General features: G+C 40.5%; 1 pseudogene; it reads right to left on the reverse strand.

Moving 5' to 3' along the window:
- Window positions 1-560: 560 nt before the first annotated feature.
- Window positions 561-4,396, reverse strand: LOC146254896 (uncharacterized; annotated as a pseudogene).
- Between the last annotated feature and the right edge of the window lie 5,716 nt (window positions 4,397-10,112).

The raw sequence follows: 10,112 nt of genomic DNA on the forward strand, positions 1-10,112 counted from the left end.
TAATTATCTTGCAAAAGCTAATAAACCTTGCTTTACTCTTCAAACCTTCGTAAACATTTTATTTTTGTATCAAACAGTTATAACAAGCCATCACATTAATAAGAACACAATGCGCCAACTGCACACTGATGGTATGAATAAACAACACATCTGGTTTTTGTTGTCTCTGTGCACAAGTTAGGCTACATCAGTTTAAGGGTCATACTTTTGTCATAGTTCTGTAGACATACAGGGATCCAAACTTCAAGTACTGGTGTGTATTCACACACATCAAAACAAACACCAGTGTGTTTTTCCAGGTCAAAACACAAAATAGTAATTTCACATTCATTTTTTTTTTTTTTTTATCAGTCCACATCGTGTCGTCTCTCAAGGTCTGGCCACAAAATGTTGTCTACATCACATGCAATGTCCTATAGTCCAAGGCACTGGGGAAAATATCTTCTGGAATGCCGTATCCAGGCCTGACTCGATGCCTGGTCAATATCCCCACATGCCTCCTCCAATGCATGTAAAAGGGCTATGCGTTGATGGGGATGAAGGTCATAGACCTTCCAGCGTCAGGCAAAGAAGAACTCTTCAATTGGATTCAAGAATGGAGTGTATGGGGGGAGGTAGAGTACACTGAAGAGTGGGTGATCTTTAAACCAGTTGCGGACCAAAGCAGCCCTATGGAAACTAACATTGTCCCATATAATGTAACGCGTTACATTATTCAGACTACTTTTGTTAGGTAACGAGTAACTTAACGCGTTACTTATTTAATTGAATGAATCCGTAACTAGTTCCTTGTTCAAAACGCGTTACTTAATTTAGTTTTTTGGTCGAGAGCACTCAGCATGTAGCAAAAATTCTAGAACTTGAGGCTACTTTTCGCTAGGTACCCACAAAAACGTCTTACAGTTTTTCACAATTGTTAACATACAAAAAGCAAAACTTTGGCACAATCTTCACAACCTTAACGTCATGTACAAATTGCTCAACCCAATTTATCACTACTTATACACTCCCTTATCTGCATTAGACTCTGACTTTCCTTGCTTACACACTGATGTCAATTACACATCACCTTGTTGTCAAAACACTACACACTATGTTCAGTTGTTGCACAAACTTCTCAAGGAACGTCTCAAAGCATCAACCTACAACACACAACTATTCAAATCTCTAAACACTAAGGTCTGGTGAGCAATTTGCGATCAGGACTGCAGCATAAAAAGGGCCTTGAGCCTCTGTTTTGTTTGGTGGAGAACTTAGAACATAACAACCAGAGAAGGAGAGGGGTAAGAGTGAGAGGAGGAAGAGGACAAGGAAGAGGACAACGAGGAGGAGGAGGAGGAAGAAGAAGGAAAACGGTGATCTCTAATGAGATTCGGGCCACCGTGGTTGACCATGTGCTCAACCATGGTTTGAGCATGAGGGAGGCTGGCCAGAGGGTCAATATCAGCCGCTTCACAGTTGTTGCCATCATTAGAAACTTTAGAATGGTGAACAGGTATGAATTATATTTGCCTTTTGTACTGAAATATTGCATATCAATAGAATACAGTGTGCTCACTGTATTTGTATTTTGCAGGACTGAAAGAGAACCACGACGTGGAGGAAGAACATGCACTTTCACAGCCGAACAGGAGACTGACATTGTGAAAATGGTTTGTGAAAACAACACTATCACACTCCGACAGATACAAACCAGGATCCTGGCTGACCATGCCACATTCAGAAACATCCATACCATCAGCCTCTCTACACTGTACCGTGTCCTCCGCAGGAATGCCATGCGGATGAAACAAGTGTACAGGGTCCTATTCGACCGGAACACAGACCACATCAAGAAGTTACGGCAAGAGTTTGTAAGTCCCATACATTCAGCACTGACACATGCATGTATTGCACCTGTAATGTGTCTCACTGTACCCCACTGTGTTGACCCATCTGTGTCCATACTATACAGGAACTTGCATTATCATGCTGTCTGTTCCAGCAGATCCAGGAGCATGACACAGCTAATGATCTATATGAAGACATGAATACATATTCATTGATGAGGTTGGATTCAACCTGGTGAAGAGGAGGCGCCGAGGCAGAAATGTCATTGGCCAGCACACCATTGTTGAGGTCCCCGCAGAGCGTGGTGGGAACATCTTTGTGTTCTGCAATGGGTTGAGCAGGCCCGTTGACTGTACTGTACTGTTCAAAAAATACAACTTTTTTTGTTGCACTACTGTGTGCTGTTTTATGTTTGACTAGTAAATAATTTGGCCTACACTGAGACATTTTACAAAAGTTGAAATGGCTCATTCTCCAGAGCCATTGTCATTCATATTGTGTGTTCCATTTTGAGAATTGTGACATTAAATAATGTATTGAACTCAAGCTTGTGTGATGTGTTGCTGTATCGCGCAGTGGATTCGGTTTAGGATTATATTACAGTAAGTAAAATAGTCTGGTTCAATACATAACACCCTTTTGCTACCATATACCTAGCTATAGCTTAGCTTCGTTTTGCTCCTAGATTCAAACCTAGCCCTTGTAGAGCTAGCGAACTACTAGACTTCTGCCTGACATTTTACAGCATTGTTTATTGATTAAAGAGATTATTTATTGAAGAACTTCATGCAAATATTGCTTTTCATATTGTGGATTATTACCTTGATCCGTCTTGCTGTATAATGAGGATTGATCAGGTTAAATGCAAGTGACACTGAATATTCAGTACAATATGTGCTATTGCTGAGGTCAACCCATTAAATGTGCCTTCTGTGCATAAGAGTGACCAAGGTGAATTGTCTTAGAAATAAAAGACTTTTCTTAATGTAACGCAAAAGTAACTTAACGCCTTATTCTCTACAGCAAGTAACTAAGTAACATAACTAGTTACTTTACAAGGAATGTAACTAGTAACAGTAATTAGTTACTTTAAAAAGTAACATAACCCAACACTGATGATGACGTATCTGGTCTGCTCTGGTCTCTGAACATTAGTGAGCATGTCATGTCAGGTGTCCAGGAATATAATAATTTGTGCAGTGTTATATGGGCCTAGGGTTGCAGGATGGTTAACAACACCATTTTGACTTATGGCTGCACACATAGTTATGTTACCACCACGTTGTCCTGGGACATTGATTATGGCACGGTGTTCTATAATGTTCCTGCCACATCTCCTTGTTTCAGTGAGGTTAAAACCTGCCTCATCCACAAAAAGCTGCTCATGACCCATGGCATCTGCCTCTAGCTCCGTCTCTATCTGGACAAGACAAAAACAAATGCAGCACATGAGGCCCATGCACAGCACTATGAACTTCCAGATTCAGTACCAATGATACTATAGCTTACCTGCACATAGTCATATTGCAGTTGTTTTACACGTTCACTGTTTCTTTCAAAAGGGACTCTGTAGATTTGTTTAATTCAGATTCTGTTGCGGGCAAGTACACAAGATAATACAGAAATGCTCACATTGGTATGTTTTGGAAGGTGTTGTAGTCCTCAGTTATGCACTGCTGTATTTCTCGTAGCCTTATGGAATTATTTACAATCACCATATTGACTATATGGGTCTCTTGTTCTGCAGTGAACATTCTTCCTCTGCCCCCAGCATCTGAACGTCAATTCTGTAAAGTAACAATTTCTGTATTCTTACATGTGTGGTATTGTTGTGTTTCTCATTAGAGTATGGCAGTGCTACAAAACTTAGTGCAAAGTGACTGTATTAACCGATTCTCATTTCGAAATGTCCTTATGATGCTTGCTACAGTGTAGCGGCTCAAGTTAGGCTGAATCCGTTGGCCAGCTTCCCTCAGGGTCATTCCATGGTTGATTACATGGTCCTGATGAAGAAAGTGTTTTGTCCGTCTCTTCATAAACGGAGTGACTAAGTTCAGTTGAGTTCTGGATTTTAATAAGTATTTATCAATCTGCAGATTGGGAGAGAAAACCAGACCTCTGACAATAAATGACAACACAACACCAGGCTTAGGTCTCAATCAAGTCTCTCTCCGCTCTGAAGGACAGAGGACCATCTTTTATAGGGCACAAGAATGTAAACATAGATAGTGACAGTCAGGCAGTAATGACGTTACAACAGTCTCAGAGAAAGAGATTCACAGTTCCCAACACATGACCACTCAAACTACATAGTTCATAGTTGGAGCTCTCTTTGTAGTCATGACAAGGACCATTTAGCCAGTACGTTCTCCTGATCTCAAACATCTATTAACCCTGACACATAGACACAATCTACTCTTATTAATAGCAAGCTTACATGAGAACATACTAACTAGTATCCAATGTACACAGGAAATCTAAATTTCTTCCACAGTCCACTATTGTAGCTCTGATGTCATCAGTAATTCTATTTATTACTCTTCTTACCCTTCTTCTCCCTCCTCATCCTCCTATTGCACCTCCTTGTCCTCTTCCTCTAACTTCACCTCCTTGTCCTGGTCGTCCTCTCCCTCTCGCTTCTTCACCTCCTTGTCCTCTTCCTCTAACTTCACCTCCTTGTCCTTGTTGTCCTCTCCCTCTCGCTTCTTCACCTCCACGTCCTCTTCCTCCTCTAATCCTCACTCTTCCTGCTCCCTCCATTGTACTCCAGACTCCAGGTTACCTGTGGCTTATTTATAGGCTGATTGCAAAGTGAACTAATTATCTAAAACAGTTTTCACATGTGACAGTGTGCCAGACAGTTGGCAAAATAGTGTAAATAATAGCCATACAAGTGTATAGTTTTGCTAGGAGAGTGTTGATCATTTGTAAATTGAGTGTAAAGCAGTGAGTTGTGTTTACAGTTCCGCAAAAAGAGTGCTGTGCAGTGGATTGTACCTACAGTTTTGCAAAGTGTGTTACAAAATTGCAAACTGAGTGCAAAGCAGTGTTTGTGCTTTTAGTTTTGCAAACTCAGTGAGTGGTTTTGCTATGCGTATTACAGTTTTTCACAATTGTTAACACACGTTTCTCAAAACAATAACGTCTTTCTCAAAACTGCACACACAAAACTGAAAACCTCACACACAAAATGCTAAACCTGACACTCCCTTTGCGAGATGACTCTTTGCCATCAAATCTCTCACCTGTTTACAAAATGGAACTTGTGTTCTCATTTGGTACACACAGCCATATTTTCAAATGACACACATACCATTCATAACAGTACACACAAAAAGCATTTGCCGCACACTACAAAGCATTCACAGCACACAGTAGTGCAAAATTGAAAACACACCATATGAATGACAATGACTCTGGAGAATGAGCCATTTCAACTTTTGTAAAATGTCTCAGTGTAGGCCAAATCTTTTCATAGTCAAACATAGAACAGCACACATATGCAGCAAAACAAGTTTTATTTTTTGAACAGTACAGTACAGTCAATGGGCCTGCTCAACCCATTGCAACACACAAAGATGTTCCCACCACGCTCAGCGGGGACCTCAACAATGGTGTGCTGGCCAATGACATTTCTGCCTCGGCGCCTCCTCTTCACCAGGTTGAATCCAACGTCATCAATGAATATGTATTCATGTCTTCATATAGATCATTAGCTGTGTCATGCTCCTGGATCTGCTGGAACAGACAGCATGATAATGCAATTTACTGTATAGTATGGACACAGATGGGTCAACACACTCACAATACAGTGAGACACATTACAGGTGCAATACATGCATGTGTCAGTGCTGAATGTATGGGACTCACAAACTCTTGCCGTAACTCCTTGATGTGGTCTGTGTTCCGGTCGAATAGGACCCTGTACACTTGTTTCATCCGCATGGCATTCCTGCGGAGGACACGGTACAGTGTAGAGAGGCTGATGGTCTGGATGTTTCTGAATGTGGCATGGTCAGCCAGGATCCTGGTTTGTATCTGTCAGAGTGTGATAGTGTTCACGAACCATTTTCACAATGTCAGTCTCCTGTTCGGCTGTGAAAGTGCATGTTCTTCCTCCACATCGTGGTTCTCTTTCAGTCCTGCAAAATACAAATACAGTGAGCACACTATTGATATGCAATATTTCAGTACACAAGGCAAACATAATTCATACCTGTTTTCCATTCTAAAGTTTCTAATGATGGCAGCAACTGTGAAGCGGCGAGATTTGGTTGAACTCTCTGGCCAGCCTTCCACAGGCTCAAACCATGGTTGAGCACATGGTCAACCACGGTGGCCCGAATCTCATTAGAGATCACCGTTCTCCTTCTTCTTTCTCCTCCACCTCCTGCTTCTTCTCCTCCTCCTCCTTGTAGTGTGGTTTGCACGGTTAAGATTAGCAATACTTAGTTTATAATAAAGTATAGTAGTTCTTGGGGCACCACCTCTGATTCGTGGAAGGGACAGAGGAAAGCTTATTTAAAAAAATAGCACTCGTAATAATCAGTCTAATCTTAAGTAGTGAATTCTATGAAAGTAGAGCCAATCATATAACGTGAGAGATGAGCAAGTATTATACACAATGATTTATTTAAGAGAATGTAATTATAGTGAACACATACCAGGTAAGTTATGGGTTAGTTGGGCTAAAGCAGTACAGTAGGCCTAGATTCTAATGCGAGCGCACTACACAATGGTTGCGTAGAGCGCGTGTGAAGGGGGAGGGGGAGAAGTTGAGGAAGAGGTAGAGGAAAAGGCTTCTATAGTAACAATGGACGATCAATGGAAACTGACCTAACGGTGATTAAGTTAAATCATTTGTAAAATACAATCAAACATCAACAATTCAAACACAACATGCCAATATGTCACAAGTAAGAAATATTGCAAATCGCAGTTACTTTTGTCGGTTTGAAGAACGGAGTCAAAGGTTCGTTATGTCCAACAAATAAAAACGGAATCTCTCGTCAAAGTTCCGGGCGCAAAGTGAATGTGCAGGTTATGAGGAAATAGACTAGAGTGTGCACCTCCAGTTGATCCTACGAACGAGCGGGGGTGATTGTACGTTTGGGGGTTAAATACCCCAAAGAACAGGGGGTCATCCCTGTGAAGGTGACCTCTCTCATTGGTCAGTTACTTCCACCTGGGCGTTGTCCTGGGACCTACCCAGAGGTGTGAAGTGGCTGATAGTTTTGAGTTCCATTATCTCAAATGTCCCTGGAATGCTCAAACTTCAGAATATAACAATACAACGTTCATAACTGGTTTTGTTAGTATGATACAATTATTTTGATACCAAGATTGACTGATTTAACTATACCTGAAGGGAAGTTATAATCAAACATCAATTACAGTTTTTCTGAATTGCTAAAACACTAAAACCCATTGGCTGAACAAAGTTATCAGTTGCCTAAACTCATGTAGCTAATTGTGCAGTCTGTTGTCAATACCTTAAACCATTTCACATGGTAAAACACAATTTGCAAATCTCACATAGACTTTTCAGCAAAACTCTAAACACATTCTCATTCTCAAAACACATTCTGCACTCTAATGGACACGTCATTCATACTGGTAAACACAAATGGCAACGCTCAAATACAAATAGAAAAAACATGTCATTGACTAAACACAACCACTCAAAATAGATTTCACTTGTTTTTAAATGATGTGACACAACCAATATAGCCAGTTCAGAGAGCAAACAGGTTGTTGAAGGTGGGAAAATATTCCTTGTGATGTCAATGACCCTGACCCAGCCCAAAGACAAGAAGAAGCACATTGATCACGTGTTTACTCCTTTGATTTTTGTCCCTTTTACTGTATAGTATTGTATACTGTAGCACAGTGCATCGTAGGCTCTATACTGTACAATTACGTAACAAATGGTATGGCCCTGAACATTGCACTTCCCATTTGTTACAGTAACAGTACTGAATGCTCAATAGATTTAAACAGGTTGCAGGTTTATATCAACAAAGAACAGGAGTGAGTTGTGGGTAGTGAGATGCAGGGTATAGTACTCTGATATATCGGCCGATATGGAAAATTACTGTAATGAAAAAAAAAATCCAGAAACGCATAACAACACAAACAGATTTCCCTAACATTCTGCCCCACTCGTGTTGCCAACAGGGACGTTGTAGAGTGCCCTTTGGTGACAAACTATGCAAGGCCAGTATAGTACTGTATAGGGGTACAAGGAGGAGAAAGAACAAGAACAATTGCAAAGAGCAAAGCAGAGTAGTAATTTCTGATAAATGTTGAGCTACTATGATAAAACATGTTTTCGTTCATCAAAAGACAATGACGGATATATTTTGAGATTACGTAAAAATGTACTTCTCCTTGAGAACTATATGTTTTGAACAATGTGTTTTCAATTTTTTGGTGTATTGTTTACTGACTGCTTGATAGTGTATATCATTTTGATCACTTTGTTTATGATTTGAGAGCAGTGTTTGATTTTGAGCACAGGTAAATCTGTTTTGAGGTGAAAGTTTGATTTTGAGGACAGGTAAAACTGTTTTGAGGCGAAAGTTTCATTTTGCAAGAGAATTCGAGGTTTTGTAAATAGTGCTTGAAGATGAGGTTTTGTGTTTACAGTTTTGAGAAAATGGGTGACTGTTTCAAGAATGTGTTTTAGCAATTGTGAAAAACTGTAACAACGTTCTAGGTAAATGAGACAAACACATTATAACACATCGACTACTGTCCTTGAATTAGTGTCCATGAGCCATGCAGTCCTTTAGAAAATGTTTGTAAGTCCACACAAGAAAGTTCCTTCAAGTAATTCCCTTTGTTCTGACAATGTGGGACCATGTGGTCTCTGTTCCTGACCCCATGCTGGGTCAGGAATTTGAAGCTCCTGCTCTGGGAGATAAGGACAAAAGGGGGAAAGACCCTTTCCTCATCGGGGGTAGGGGAAGGTGTGGATGGTACCATGCTTTGTCTGTGGACTCTCTGCTACATCCTTCTCCTCCTCCTCCTCGTCATCCTCTTCCTCGTCCTCCGCTCTCTCTTACCAATCTCCTTCTCTGGTTGTTGATATGTTCTAAGTTCTCCATTGTTCACCAAACAAAACAGAGGCTCAAGGCCCTTTTTATGCTGCAGTCCTGATTGCAAATTGCTCACCAGACCTGAGTGTTTAGAGATTTGAATAGTTGTGTGTTGTAGTTTGATGCTTTGAGACTTTACTTGAGAAGTGTGTGCAACAACTGAACATTGTGTGTAGTGTTTTGACAACAAGGTGATGTGTAATTGACATCAGTGTGTAAACAAGGAAAGTCAGAGTCTAATGCAGATAAGGGAGTGTAAAGTAGTGATAAATTGGGTCAAGCAATTGGTACATGACGTTAAGGTTGTGAAGATTGTGCCAGTTTTGCTTTTTGTATGTTAACAATTGTGAAAAACTGTAATCGTTTTAGACATTGTCCTAAAAGAACCACGTTTAGGGTTTAAGCATTCAGAAAAAACAGTAAGAGCTTCTTACAGTTTTTCTGGATTGCTTACAGTTTTTCACAATTGTTTACACACGTTTCTCAAAACACTAACGTCTTTCTCAAAACTGCACACACAAAACTGAAAACCTCACACACAAAATGCTAAACCTGACACTCCCTTTGCAAGAGGACTCTTTGCCATCAAATATCTCACCTGTTCACAAAATGGAACTCGTGTTCTCATTTGGTACACAGCCATATTTTCAAATGACACACACATACCATTCATAACAGTACACACAAAAAGCATTTGCTGCACACTACCAAGCATTCACAGCACACAGTAGTGCAAAATTGAAAACACAATTCTCAAAATGGAACACACCATATGAATGACAATGACTCTGGAGAATGAGCTATTTCAACTAAAACAGCACACATATGCAGCATAAAAGTTTTATTTTTTAACAGTACAGTACTGTCAACGGGCCTGCTCAACCCATTGCAGCACACAAAGATGTTCCCACCACGCTCGGTGGGGACCTCAACAATGGTGCGCTGGCCAATGACATTTCTGCCCCGGCGCCTCCTCTTCACCAGGTTGAATCCAACCTCATCAATGAATATGTATTCATGTCTTCATATAGATCATTAGCTGTGTCATGATCCTTGATCTGCTGGAATAGACAGCATGATAATGCAAGTTACTGTATAGTATGGACACAGATGGGTCAACACAGTGGGGTACAGTGAGACACATTACAGGTGCAATACATGCATGTGTCAGTGCTGAATGTA

Source organism: Hypomesus nipponensis, chromosome 16, assembly GCF_054491055.1.
Source record: "Hypomesus nipponensis isolate SF chromosome 16, ASM5449105v1, whole genome shotgun sequence".
NCBI lineage: Eukaryota > Metazoa > Chordata > Actinopteri > Osmeriformes > Osmeridae > Hypomesus > Hypomesus nipponensis.